Here is a 15,511-nt window from a genome sequence, read left to right as displayed (position 1 = left end):
CATAGTTTTGGTACTTGAAACTGGTCTAAACTTAATCTAAATTGGTCTATTTCAGATGTTGTTTCACCTTTTGGAAAATGGTACAGCCCCGTTTCTTGTTTCACCTCCCCCACACCTCTGTTGCAGTGCTCACATGGTGCACTTGTAATTCATTGCAGTTTTTTACCCTGCGGAGGTGGGAGCAGTCTTTAAAGGCACCACCTACATTTTTCAAAAACGTCCATGAAGGAGTTAGTATTTCTTAGTTTGTCAGATTCATTTAGCCTCTCTTTTAATACCATTAATCATAGATTTTCTACAATTGAACAGTTTTTGAAGTTAGCTGTATTCAACTGCCAAATAAGAATGAATCGAGAAGAAAACCTTTGCTATTTAGAGGGAAATCAAAATATTAGTGTATAAACATTTATTTGATCATTTGTAGGTATTTATTATATAACACTGATAATTATCAAGGAGTGTATTATTTTCAGTTCATAAAGTCTTACAGTGTGTTTCTTAGCTTTAATGAAATATGTGTTGTAATGCTTAGACTATGTATTCTATGGCCTTCATAATACGTTATGGTAAGAAGTAATATTGTTGGCTTGCTTTGTATTTCAGTGATGTATTAGATGGACAAATCAGTGTGTGTGTGTGTGGACCTCAGAGAGCTGTTCTTACCTATCCCCCAATATTTTAGAAGGACTTCATTTACGTAACACTTTTCTAGACGTTATCTAAAAGTTTGTTTACATAAGACTGCCGTCTGGTATTTTCAGGCCTAAACACTTGCTCTCACAAAACTCCGCCTATTTACACAATGCTCCTCCACTGAGCTGCAGTCTCTAGCTGAGCTCCCGCCTCAGGATACTTGCCACTCATTTCCACCAGACTAGTGGCAGTAGCAAACAAACTACTTCTTAGTCCAACACTCCTAGGATGGGTTGTAAATGGCCTAATAGAGAAACATTTTGTGATGACATGTTGAAGGTGGAGTGTCGGAAAAAGTAGTAGCTTCTTAGAAAGACAGAGACCAATTACAAAGTCAAATTTCTTTTAAGTTATGTTTCATATGCATAGCATTTTTATAATAATTGAAGTGAACATAGTTACTTGATTGTGCTGTAAAATGACACATTACTGCCCTTTCAAGTAGTACACACAGTACTCGCCGTGATTGCATAGAAGAAATCCTGGTGGGGCGTGACGTAGGGGATAGCGCGACCCATGTTTGGAGGCCTTGAGTCCTCGACGTGGCTGTCGCGGGTTCGACTCCCGGACCCGACAATATTTGTCTTCCCCCCTCCCCTTACCCCTCTCCTGTCAGCCTACTTTCATATAAGGGACACTAGAGCCCACAAAAGACCCCCTGGAGGGGTTAAAAAGAAGAAAGAAAGAAAAAAAAGAAGAAATCCTGGAGCAGTGTGGTCGGCCCATGTGGGCTTTCACACCTGTAGGGTACTTCATACCTCTGCGGGGGGTATTCCCAAAAAGTTTCAGAAAGTGTCGGTGATAAGAGACTGTAAACATTGGTAATGTGTAAATTAGCGGCTGAATCGCAACAAAAATGTTACGGTTTTAATGAAAACCAGATCCGTTAGACAAGGGCCTAAACTTACCAACTACTACAAGCCACATTTGTCACACACAAATCGATATAAAATTTAGGGGTTCAATGCCACACCCAAAGACACGTCGGCTATTTGGGACAAGGTAGTTTGAATCAAACTTACAATCTCCTTTTGGCAGGCTACTCTTGGCGAGTAAGCTACAGCTACCCCAAGAAATTTAAGATTAGGCATTTTCTGATACCATCTCAATTGAATATAACTTTTAGGTTTATAAAAGCAACGCTATGGATATGCTTGAATTTTGTCCTCAAGGATTTTCCTGTATTTCTGCCATAAACAGTCATCTTTTGTTTACATTTGGAGCAGAGGAGACGTCACACAGTGTGCAAAGGAGAAGTTGGTGTGAAACAGGATTTAATAAGATTTTAAAACAAAGACAAAGAATGGAGTTATCTTTAAGATCTTCTTTTTGCAATTAACATTAAGATAGTTAGCATATCTCCCACTGCTTTAAATTAATTACCTGCATGAAGAGCCAAAGGTGAAAACTAGGAGGCAATTTTAATGACTACTGTTTTAGATCAACAAAATCCCCAGCCTATAGTACAGTTTTGCAATCATGTACATGGATATAGGCAGTGATATATCCATTTACATGTTTTTTTTTCTTTAAGAATTTGTTGTATACAGTGAACTACTATGCTGATTAGGGATGTAGTAATACAATAATCTCATGATACGATATTCTGATCACAATATGATATACAGTACAGACCAAAAGTTTGGACACAACTGTGTGTCCAAACTTTTAGTCTGTACTCAATACAGACCAAAAGTTTGGACACACTTTCTCATTGAGTTCAATGAGAAAGTGTGTCCAAACTTTTGGTCTGAACTGTATATCACGATATTTGGCAAACAATACAATTCAATATGATTTGATGCACTTTTACGATTTTTTGCAAGATTTTAGAAGGACAGTGTGATTTTAGTTACATTTTGTGTTCCATAGACTTGGATTTAATTAACTGAAAACTGATTAAAAGCACCAACTACACAATACCTGACTCTGATTGGACAGAGTCTAACAGTCTACAGCTGGACAAAATTAATCAAAGATGCAGTGACTAAATTTGTTTCTGTCATTTAATACATGTGGATTTGACATAAAACTCAAAGTATCCAGGAGCTGAGTGGGGAGATTATCAGCCTCAGTAGATTCTCAATATGCAAATGACTTAACTTACGTTTTTCTTTTGGACATACTATGGATGCATTTTGGAGTAAAAAAAGTCTTTTGGACTATAGGGGAAGGCTTTTCTACCTTGGTTCCCGGAGTTAGCCGTGGCTGTAAGCTGTTTACTGCTAGCTGCTGGGGGAGTGGTTCTGCCTCACCCCGTAGTGATCGACTCCCTGCCCCTGCGCAGCGCCGTCATTCCCCTGCCTGGATCTCTGAGTAGGTGCCTCTCAGACTGCCAGGATCTCATTGAACTCTCAGTCTCTGATACTCTTTGTCAGTTGTTAATAAGAATGATCGATCTCAATCTGCCATCGTCATCATGGCAATCCTCACCGCGCCCAGGCTGCCGCTGCGGGTTTCCCCTCTTCGTTTTCCAGCTCAAAACAGAGCGACATTGCCTGCTGCGTAGGCCTGTCACGATAGCAAATTTTGCTGAGCGATTAATTGTCTCAAAAAATGATTGCGATAAACGATAATATTGTCTGAAGACCTTTTTACACTGATTTAATGGAAATGACGTAATAATGCATGCGATTTCCTGTCAAAGATAGATACACTTTATTTTCAAAAGAATATTTAACACTGGAGCTGATAAACTAAATAAACAAAACAACCAAAAACAAAATGGATTCTCAGTCTCCATTAACAAAAAATGTACTTGATAAAAACTAAACAACATAAAGCCAAAGTGGAAATAAATACTGCATTCAACCAAAAGAGGGCAGATTATGAAGTCTGTATATTATGTTGCCCTTCAGTAATAATTAGATTTAAATAGAGAAGACGGGCACATCGACTACCTGATGCAATAGTTCACACTACATGATTTTTTGCTCTTATTTTTCTCCATACAACAATCTTAGACCTTTGGTCTTTCTAAGATTGTGTGGTGTGTTACGATAGATCCTCGTTGCCGCTCCGATCTAAATCAGGGGTTTTCCCCGACTGGGAGAGTTAACGCTGCCTGTTGAAAGTGACAGGTAGCCAATCAGAAAGCGAGGATTCTCCTCCGTGTTTTCTGAGGGGAAATTACGTCGGGGAATCCCAAACAGCTGACACGGCGCAACCCGAAGTCCAGCCGACGTGGAAACAACATTAATGTTTATTCAACATGCAAAGAATATAGAAATGACAAGGGGAGGAGTTGGAGCGAAATTGCTACCGCAGTTGATAAACCCGGTAACTTTTCAGCTGTTCTTCGTTAACGTGACGTAAATAGGTTCTAATGATTTTCATTCAGTCAGGACTTTACGCTGACACTAGCCACATGCATTGCAGGTAGATTGTAGTAAAGCATTGATTAATGCCTGGTTTTAAAATTAGTTCACTGGACTTGTAGCCATTATTTTGTGCCCATTGTTGGACACCACACGGCAGGAACGAACCCGATCGAACCGTTATACCTAGGATTTCTGTCGGCTGTGTGGTCTGTCAGGTTTTGAAAATGGGCCGACAATCGGCCGCCAGCTCTAAGATCGTGTAGTGTGAGCTGGGCTTTACACTAAGGAAATGAGGAAGGGAGGAGTCAGTGGAGAGCACCGGAGTTGAGCCTTTTTTCATTCGGTGTCATCAACAGAAAGAGAAAAAGGTCGGGAGAGACGATAATGCCGATAATTGAAATGACGTTGATAGTTTTAATTTATCTAATCGATTTATCGTTTATCGCGACAGGCCTACTGCTGCGTGTTCATTCTTCAGGTAATTCTTTATATACAGAACAGAAACCACTAAGCTAAAAACAAATTACGAAGTGGATGCCATAGTTGCTCCGATATCCAAACTTAGCATTAATTTCCCGATCTTCTTCTTTTGCCGCTACTCTGTTTGCGCCACTACTCCGTTCCGCTTCTCTTTCACGGTTACTTGCGCAACTTTACTTCGTTTCTTAGCAACAAAATACAGCCCATCGTTATTTATTGAAGATTTCAGATTTCCAAAAATAAAGGAATCTAATGTTGCATTTCGTTTTTTATGTCATTCCATTTCACATAACCGGAAAAGCCAGTTTTTGACATTTCTCTGACATTCAAAAATATGGTTAACTTATTTTAGCAAAGCTCCGGTTTACTTGGCCTATTAACACAACTTAAAAACTGGTGTGTAGTTTATAATGTGCACTTTAAGCACAAGCTGAAAGTGAGACTGGAGGAGGCGGAGTCTTGCTCCTACACGTCACAACCCAGACATGTTAAAAAGACGGGATAAGCGTATGGACCCCTCTGGTTTAATGTATTGATACTCGCGGATGAAAAATCGATAAATATTGCAGAATCGATATAATTATACAGCCCTAATGCTGATCAGATGGACAATGGAAGATCATGTGGTACTTCTACTTTGTTTGCTGCGATGGACTCCTGCTACATCAGATGCTGACTGCTTTGAATTGTACTGCCAACTTGTTCCACAACAGCCCATAGAGGTCACTGAGTTGTGACTATTTACCATCGAGGATCAGGGGTCTAACATTGTTGGGTTGACTTCATCCCCTATTTCTTAAGACATTTTAGTTGGTAAGAAACATGTATATCAAGCATAGACAGGATTTTCTGAAATGGACAAGGTACTCAAACACTAATTTACAAAGCCTTGATAGAAGCTCCAACTCTTACTTGGGATCAGATTTGGACATCACTATTATAGTATACAAAAATTAGGGGTGCACTGAATGCAGTTTTCTGGCTGATCGCCGATTACCAATCTTTTAAAAAGCCTAACTTACCGATTCCAGTTTTGGCCGATACCATTTTTTTGTCTGAAATGTTGCTCAATATATCAAGAAAGTGCTGAATTGGTAACAATGGGGTGACTATTGTTAACTTTAATTGTGCAGACATGACCTGGTCGGCCGGTTTGTCAGTCAAACCTCTCTCACGGGATAAAAAAAAGCACAGTGGTTGACTTTTAGACTTTTGCCGAGATTGTTAACATTGGTGGATAAGATTGGCTTCATATGTAAAAATCGTCCAATCACCGATCTCCAAAAATTAACGAAATCGCCACCGACAAATCGGTGCACTCCTAACAGAAATATATCCAATGGTCAATGCAATGCAAACAATCCATTTGGAATTTCATAGCAACATCATAACAAATATGATGTGGACATCAGCAAAGTCAAACAAAGCGCTAAAGAAACATTAACTATTTTGCGGGACTGTTACTTGTTCAGTTTTTGGCTTTTTTTAAAATACAATGTTAAAATCTCCAAATGATTTCTGAAATACTATCCAAAGTCATTGTCTGTAGAAAAATAGACAGTTTGTGTTACACCAAATAATGATGGCAATAGTTGTTCATTGATGACCCTTACACTCAGTCTTTGTATTTGCAGATTTGCTAAAGTATGCCATTAGTCATTTTTAGCCGATACAAGAAGGTCAGAAGCAATGTGGAGTTCAGTTTCCTGCTCAAGGATTGACCTGGCCATTTCACATACAGCAAATTTTCATTGAATTTGAACTGGCTACTTGTTTATGAATATTTGCAATAATACCATAGAACTCAAATGTACTCCAAGAAAAAAAAACCCGTGTTATTTACTGATTTGAACCAGACAAATTTCTTGTAGAGGTTAGATGAAGATTAGAAAATATAAACTTGAAAAGTTTGCAACTGTAGACATTAGCCATACAGAGCCAGATTGCAAACAGCAAAGACGATGTCTTTGTGATCTTGTTTCCAAACAAAATAAATCACCACCTTCTGATAGATATTTTTGGTTGCCGTAATTTTACCCTATGCTTTGACATCAGATGCCAAAGTGTACCCAAAAGATAAAAAGGAGTCTACGTAAAGATGCATTGTGTTCAGTGTGCAAGACGAGTTGGACTGTGACAGGCGGCCCCGTTTGTATCCGTTTGTTTTGAAATTGCAAACAAAAATCTGCAGATGTGTGAAATGGCAAAAAAACAATGTATAGAGCTCTTTTGGTTAAAAACACAAATTTGTCTTGTTTCTTTCACAGTAACCAGTCAAGTTCTGCAACAATGTGTGCCTCTTGTTCTTTAAGTCAGCATTTCAAAATCAGAGGTGCGGCCAGATCCTCGATGGTCAGAGTGAAAAATTGCATAGACTGAGCTTCCCCTACCTTCCATCTAACACACGCTCAATCAACTAGACTCTGAGACTACATCCATTACCCACAGCTTTGACCTTACATTTTACTCCAGTCATTTCACACATGACTGTAGCGTGGGAAGGTGTCAGAAATAGGGATGGGCAATGTGGGTTTATACGTTTACCTAGAAATTTTGTGGTGTTTATTGTAACAATGTTACATTGGATGGTGAGTTTTTCTTCAAAAGCCTACTGCAGGATTTTGTGAGACTCGCAATAACCCAATCACTTTGTATAGTCAATATTGGGGTTAGAACAGTATCTGCAGAAATAAATTTCCTGCAGGTATAAAGCACTTGCACATTTGTTCCATTTACGAATCCGTGTATATATTTCATAGAGTTTTTTTGTTGGTTAAACGATTTGTCATGAATAACATAACTTATGTAATTTATATATGCAAAATCTATCAAAAATAAGAACAAATAACTGCTTTTATAGAACCAAACTTAGCTGGCAAGAGAACAAGAAAGCAGTGCAAACTAAAATCTTGAAAAATATCAATTCGAGACAAATTCTTTATAATAAAAGGACTAATACAACCAACCCAGAAGGGCCTCAAAAGAAGAAGAGGCTAATCGATAGTGAAGAAATGTTGGAAGAGCATGTGATTTGTACAGATAAAAATGAGATAGCTTATCTCTTACTTGTATTTCATGCACATGTTGAAGCTGGCCTTTATCTGGAATGCATTCAGCCTGCTGAGGGGGGAAACGACGCTTCTTAAGCTAAACCTCAATGTGAAAAAAGTTCAAGTATATTTGTGATGGGTAACCCAACGAAAAAGAAGAGAGAACGGGTTTAGAGAGATTTGTAGTTTGTTGCATCTTCTTGGAACTGCTGAGTCACAATACTGGTAGGATAAGCTTGAACAATCTACAAAGACGTACGACTTTCACATCAAATAATTGGAACTACATAGTTTTAAAACAGATGCAGCTTCCAGAGTTTAGTTTGTCTTCTAATGATTGTGAAATCAAAGCTTCCTGCTCTCTCTTTTGAGGTGCACAACCATCCAATATAAACCCCCCAAAAAATGTAGATACCAGGCTCTATCAGTTCTGGTGTGCACTGCTGTTTCAGACCCTAACTAAGCTTAAAATTGGAACATAATTTTCTATGAAAAGGTACTGTTTCTAAGTAGGCATGTTTTTAGTTAAAATCTTGTCCTTTTAATGGTAACTTTGCACAAAAGTGAAAAGTTATTAGTGGTGGCACAGTCCAAGCATTCGGTGTCATTAAACCAGAGAAAAGCTCAGTCTAGTCTTGACTCAAGACAATTGTAGAAAAACATTTACTCTTTGTTTCCACACAAAGCAAGAGGTACATTAGTGTAGTATCAACAAAGTATCATCAGCATAGCACAGCAATTTGGCAATAGATGTTTCACATCAGGATGTTTCAACATTGCAGTGTTAAACCTACTAGTGGATAAAAACAAAATGTCATAATTTTTCTTTTCTGTTGTTTTGGATTAGCGCTATAGTTGTTTCAGACGAGTGTTATATGCATGACACATTGTGAGATAATGTGTCATGTACATCGTCTGCATCAGGTTTTAGTCTTGTAACTAGGTCTAACATGTCTGTACGTTGATGTGCACCATTTCATGAAAGATTACAGACAATGAAAAAAGTACATTTACATTTTGGATCAATGTCCAATTGATCTTTGGACATTGCGTATAATGCAAATTTCCCTAAATGTATGCCACCTGTTCTAAATATAAGTTAATAAATAGGGGGGAAAAGTAATCAAAATAAAATTGGCAAGTTGATCTGATTTAGAAAAATGACTGTCAGGAGAAGGAAGGTTTGGATGAACAAGAGACGGCCATACGCAGGCTTGTGCTTCTATAGTCACCGTAACGGAAACCCTCTCAGCAGCGGCAGCCATTTTCTGTTACAAGCATCCACTGCAAGCAATCCATCAAACTAGAAATGGAGGCTGGGAAGCATGTAGCTGAGGCTAACATTTTAAACTAATGCATTTAGTTTAAATCAGAAGGTGTTGGCATGCTTTTCACAGAGAAAAGGTCCGTGTGTGTTTCATGCAGAAGGAGAAAAGGCAGCATGGAATATTGGATTTATTTTTATAGGGAAAACATAACTTTGACGTGACAAACTTTAAGCAGAATAGACAGAAATATAGCAGATTTTTAGCGACAGAGACTTAATTAAAATTTCATCCAACAGCTCAGGGCGAACGAGCTACCATTTCAAGGCTAAGGGGTAGAATGTCTACCAGTTTAAGAGACCTGTAATTTACTGGGAATAAATTCATCCTAGACTCAGGCTGGTTGAATTTTAATTACAGTGTAGTTTGTTTAAACAGCTGTCAATTTGTGAGACCCCTCTACAGGTCTGTCTCTCAGCTGTAAGAACACCCTTCTGTTGAAATGGTGTAGTCCATGCTTGGCAGTAAACCTCCAGCGAGGAGCAGACTGCAGGTGTGGGGGATGGGTGTTGGCGCTGTGTGTCTGGCTGTGGACTTAGGCTCTGACTGTGTAGTCCTAGCTTTAGTTCTCATCAATCAGTGTGACTTAGACTGTGGACACATTCAGAGATTGTTCTAGGTGTGATAGGCTACTTTCAGAGCTAGAAACACAGCGGTAAGATTTATTAGTTCAGCTGTCAACTAAGAATTTTGTTTGTTTATATACCGTAAGGAAGCCAAGGCTAACCTTATTTTGCATCAAGATGTTTCTTTTGATTAACATATGTGGCCTTTTTTGAGCTATGATACAAACCTCTCTTTGTAGCGCATGGCTAAAGAATAATCACCATGTGCATGCTTGATTCACATGGAACCTTCTGGCTCTGCCCTCCCCCTCCTAGTTTTCTTCCCCTTTTTCCTTTTAGCCTGCTGTTGCTGCTCTTCGCTTTTGCACAACAAGAGCAAATCACGCGTACAATACTTGGGCAGTAGTAGGCTAGGGAGCAGTGGTTTTAGACTGCTGCTTTGCAGTTTAATCATGTTATTTTAATACTTTGTCAGAAATGGTCATTATAATTAATCTGTAATTTACTTATTTAGATCTTATAAGATGAAACGGAAATCAGTCAAGTGGTCGACAAATGTTTAGTAACATTTTTTACCCCAAAATAACTAATAAATATTTCAGTAATATTAGAGAAAATTTCATTTAAGTATATTTCGCTACAAAAGCGCTCCGAGGTACATAGAGAAAGACACAAACGGATGCACGCAAGGGAATGTCACAAAAAGGAAAAAATAATCTGCTGCATTCTCCCTCCATGTTTCCTGTCTTTGAGTTTGCAGCACAAATAAAATGCCTGATCCTATGGGAGAGCGTAAAATAAAACTGGTTGGGTAGTAATTTTTACCTGACGTGATTAGATTACGACTTCTGTATACAGTGTTTGATCTGCAGTTGCAAACCGACTTTATTCTTGCTCAAATTAAGGCATTTGAGTTCAAATTGGTATTCTGTGATAGCACAAAAAACTTGTTTTTGGAAATGACTCTCTTTCAGACACCAGAAGATTATTCAGGTGTATCTCAATAAGGTAGCAGTTGACATCAAAAGTGAAAGTTTTACATGAATTCATCACACAGTGAGTGATATATTTTAGGTGTTTAGATCTGGTAATTTTGACGACGCCTTACAGTTGATTAAAAAAAACGCCATTGTATTTCTTGGGGAATTGTAATATTACAATTAAAATAACTTTATTTCAGAAATGCCCTGTTATGACTTACACAATCATGGGGAAGAAGGTTGATATCATCCACAAATGTGGTAAGCTAGAGCAAGGGCTGCATCCAAGCATAATTATAGAAAGTTTAGTGGAAGAAAAAAAGTGTAGTTATTAAAAAAGTACACAAAAAACAGATGCAGCAGCATCTTAAGTGGATTTTGTCATATTCAAAAGTTTAGGGGATATTGACAATGTCCAGACTCCAGGTGGTGTCACCACATGCAGATACATCCAAGATACGGGTTACACTTTACATTGCTTGTATTAAGTCACATCTGAACGAGAGATTACAGTAAAAGTCTGTTTGAATTGAATTACAGAAATCCACAAACCTTTCGTAGATATTCTAATTGACTGAGTTGCACCTGTATGTGAATTATCCTCCTTTCAAGAAATATTTGAGTACAAATTCCAAATAATTAGTCATAACGGATTGATTCTAAACATATACATCTATACATCTATTAAACAGTTTAAAATCAGTCATAATGCTTGTGTTTTCTAAACATGCTGATTTGTTCAGATTGTCAGATTGAGGCGGAGTGTCCTTTTACATGTTAGTCTGGCACAAAGTGAACAGCCTGACTGACACGGTCTGTTAAACCTGACGGCTATAGGCCAGTCAGGTTTAACAGTGGACTGAGTCACGTGTTCATAAGTTGTGATCGAGAAACAAATTTGCTAGATAAAAAGGAAAGTGATGTCATTAATCGCTTTTTAGACTTTTTTAGTAATCTCAATAAAATGTAATATCCGCTGGAATTGCAAATCAGATGATTTTAGTCAAGTTGATTGGCAAGGTCAAAATCACTGGAAGCTGATCAAAATAATTTTTAGTGTGTGGTGGGAATCAACATGGGTCACTTTGATTACTAGGAATCAGCGGAATCAGTTTGACATAACCAATAAACCCCTTTAAAAAATAAAAAGAAAAATTGCGTCCGACACGCACTGAAGACTTCAGCTAAACCGAAATAAAGGTTTTATTTTTTTTGTGACAGACAGGCATCATTTCCCAGCGGCTCTTTGCTGCTGAAGCTAACGCTCTATTGGAAGCTGTGGCAGGCTGGAGAAGCTCCGTGTTGCTACGCACAGCAAACCGGGTGGCCATTTTGAGTCTCAGTGAATCCAGATGCCAGCAGTCAGGGTGGGGGAAGGGTAGAGCGTCCGCTCTGCGCAGTGTAGTTGGAATGCAGTGTCTGCCCTCAATAGCTGGCTGATTTCATTTTTGTCCACACTGCATTTAGCCTTCTTGGACAATTCCTTGCATTATATCCATTATTGGTAGTTGTTTATTTTAATAGTTTAGTTTATCAGAAATAAACAGGAACTTGCTCTATGTCCCAGTCCCAAGCAAGTCTGTGTCATGTTTACAGTTGGATACACTGGTTGAAGCACCTAAAACCACCTGAATAGGAATAAAATGCTCTATTTCCTTCCTCTGCTATTTCTTGTTTTATACTAATAGGTCTAGTACAGCTTGGGGTCAAATAAGCAGGAATATTTAAACAGATGTTACAGGTCAACATTCATGTGGTCTCTCACAACAACAATCTCTAAAGCAGGAGTTTAGTTAATCAAAAATAACATGCAAAGATAACAGTATTTGCTTTAATCCTGTTTGGCTGTTTTTGTGGGCGGAGTCAGTAATCTGATCTGCTTTTGCTTGTGCTCGGCATGCTGTTCGCAGCAACACTGGTGGCCATTTTGTGCTTCTACAGTGGCAGACAGAGAGGAGGGGGGTTGGGCAATAAATGCACAGCTAGTTTTGTTGTTGTTGTTCGCAAAACGAGTGTTCTTAGTGAAGATGAGAAATTACAAGAAGACAAATTAAAGTATTTTTTAAATGGAAAGCTCAGATTCATCGTATTCATCCAGCGTGTTTATTTCTGAGTCTTCAACATATTAGTAAATGGGTTTAAGAATAAACTAATCTTGACACTGAATTGTGACATTTTAATGCACCAAGTTATCTACCTATGAGAAGTTTAAAATTAGTATCTTTGATCCTGTTCGTAGAAAGGATCCACCCTCTTGCTGGAATGGTTCAGCCTGTTTAACACCAACCCCTCCCTGCTGTTTGAGAGGCTGGGCAGATAGAGACTCCTCAGTGTGGCAGGCTTTGCTTTGGGTTTTTTTCTTCCCCACTTACTGCAACTAGCCTCCAACTGTGTGGCTAATATGCATCAGTTGTTACTTGCACATGTAAGGAATGCTGAGAGAATGAGTGGAAAAATATGCTAATGTGCAAGGAAATGATTTAAAATAGACCTCTTAGGAGGTTTGATGCTACCTGTTTGGTTTAATCTAGAGAGTAGGTGTGTTCCTTCATGGTGTGTGTGAAAGCAGTCAAATTAAACTGAAAGTCATTAAAAGCAGTCAAATTGCCCATTTTAGTGCTGTGTTGCTTTTTTTTTTTTCTTCTTTTCCCCTTCGCTTTTGTCTGTCACGCCCCTCCCCCACTCGTTTTCCCGCCTCCCCCATAAGAGTGGTACAGTCCATGTTTGAGCAAGAGAGGCTGTTCCAGAGACACACAGGCTGTGTGTGTAAGAGACAGAAAGGGTGGGAGGACTGTGAGACCTGGGGGGGCAGTTGCTTCTAGATTAGGTGTTGTGTGCCTCTGCAATTTAGCGACGGCCGTGCACTGTTAGCTATGCTTCAACTTTTGCGTTGCTGTGTCAAATTGAAAGTGGTTTATGTTTTTTCTCTTCCATTTCTATGACACATTAAGAGAATTATTAGAAGGGTTAGAATGTAAATTATTGTTGGGAAATTGTTGTTTCTTTGTTTTTGATAAAATAAAGCGCATTCCGATTAGGTAATTTACTAAAAAGAAAGTTCTTAGAATAATTTTCAGTGATCCACCCTGTTCTGAAAGACTCGGAAGGCCTAATAGTTTGAAAATTTGGTGATATTTTTTTCTGCTTTGTGGTTGGAATATTTGGATTGAAGCAAAAGGCATTTAGAGAACAAAACTGGTTGCGGGAGGAACCAGAAACCAAAGTCCTCAGTTCCATTGTTATTTGTCAAGTCTAAACATAGTGAACTGAATTTAGCACTAAAGGAAGGAGCCCTCCCTAATTCTTGAGCACATCTTTGTATTTTTATACTTAAATATCTAAATCTCCTAAGCTTCCAGATTTGGAAAAAAATAAATTTACAAAGTCCTGCTGCTGCTGGTTGGAGAAAGAGAAAAAGACACCACTTAAATGTTATCATATTTTCGAAAGATAACTCTGCCAGACAATGAACGGTTTGATCTTCTCTAAAAGTCTGTCCCTTTGACATTAGCTGTAATCTGTACGAGACCTTTGAGATCAAATTGCCATCTGACTAAGGTTCTCTGTAGTCCAAACAGAGACCGTCGGTGGAGTGACAGAACTAGGCTGAGGCTAACATAATTAGTACTCAGTACAGTGGCAACATGTGCTCACTTTATAGCACATAGTACTTTAGCTGATCTCTTTGTAATTATGCAGCGCAGTGAGGCATTATTTGTTCCAAGGACTTCTTTTCATTTTTAATTGCATAAGAAAAATGAATGCAGCTCCACATCTTCCATCCAGTGAAAGATCATTTAAACACACTCAAAATTTACAGTGATATCAATGTCTTTGTCATAACGGTAGCAGGTTTTACAGTGATTTTCTTGACCTTTTTACTCATGAAATTACAGTTGACTGTTGATTCTTTAAAAGACAAATAAAGGACAAACAGTCACCCCTCCCTCTTCTAGCCTTTTTTTGTCAGAGTGGTACAGTCCGGGCTGGGTGTTATTTCCATACTGCGCACTATTTAGTGCTAGAGGTGGGGGATGGGTGTTGCTATGCAACGGGCTGTGCAGTGTACTTCCCCTCTGTCTGCGCACCGCTAGCGATGGCTGTAAGTGATAATCACCAGTGTGCACTTTAAAGTGCAGCAAACACAATATCCAGGTATTTTTTTATGCCTGCAAGTGTATGATTCAGTTATAGCAAGTGACAAAAAAAAGGAAAAGATTATTCAACTTATACTGTATGAAGTTATGCGGCATGTCACAGAAAGCACTGGAGAAGAAAGTTTTGTGTCTGTTTGAAGGGATTTGGTGATACCCAGAATGCGCTCACTTTGACTACACACCCTTGTGGAGAACACACCCCTGCTAGGAGCAACATGAACTGGTCCCAGCTGAGCCCCTCCCCCTTTCTTTTATATTCTGGGGCCGCCATCTCAGCTGCTCCCAGCTCATACAATCAGCAAATAATATGGAGGGCCCTTTCCCACACATCCTGCGGAAGGTTGCCATTTCTTTTTTCAAGCATGCTTTACATTTCTGCCTCATTGAAACTGATTTGTTCTTCCTGTTTTAAGGTTCATGTTTTAGCTAAACCTTTAGAGTATTCTCTAGTAGGATTTTTTAAAAAAGGTTTATACTTAAAGTTTGTACTTTGTTTTTGCAGAAACCAAAGTGTTCAGATTAAGTGTTTTATTTTTATTTTTATTCGAATTATTGTTCTTGGGAATTGCCTAAGTAGATGCCGTCACTTAGCATATTCCTGCTACATATGAATTATATTATGGTGTATATGATGTTGTATGTGTAATAAACCTACAGGTGGGGGGTGGGTGGGGTCACATGGCAACTTTTACAGAGCTCATTAAAAATGTCTGCCCAAACTGGATGAACTTGATGACCTACTGAACAGCTTTGGATGTTTAGTGAAATTGCTGGTTGCTTTTGTTGCTACTGCTATACTTGCATTCCTCTTCTTCACCCTCACAAATCTGTGACCTCAGTTCCTGTGCGGTTTCTGTGTGTAAAACTTGAAAATGTAGGACTTCTCTCTATGCTCTTCCCTCTAAACAATGTATTAAATGACTTCCATTTGCATTAGTAT

At 38.7% G+C, this 15,511-nt stretch overlaps 1 protein-coding gene across 3 annotated transcripts in view; it reads left to right on the top strand.

Moving 5' to 3' along the window:
* The window catches only part of atf7ip (activating transcription factor 7 interacting protein), a 34,129-nt gene that overhangs the window by 2,176 nt on the left and 16,442 nt on the right, over positions 1–15,511 (top strand). Inside the window, exon 1 of one of the 3 annotated variants that reach the window (XM_032562360.1) lies at positions 14,882–14,911. The exons of the other annotated variants lie outside the window; for them this stretch is intronic. The gene's annotated coding sequence lies outside the window, so the exon portion shown is untranslated. Of the gene's footprint in view, positions 1–14,881; positions 14,912–15,511 lie in introns of those variants that run through there. 3 annotated transcript variants of the gene reach the window in all.

This window comes from Xiphophorus hellerii, chromosome 5 (assembly GCF_003331165.1).
Source record: "Xiphophorus hellerii strain 12219 chromosome 5, Xiphophorus_hellerii-4.1, whole genome shotgun sequence".
Taxonomy (NCBI): Eukaryota; Metazoa; Chordata; class Actinopteri; order Cyprinodontiformes; family Poeciliidae; genus Xiphophorus; species Xiphophorus hellerii.
This window is presented reverse-complemented; position numbering and strand designations above follow the sequence as displayed.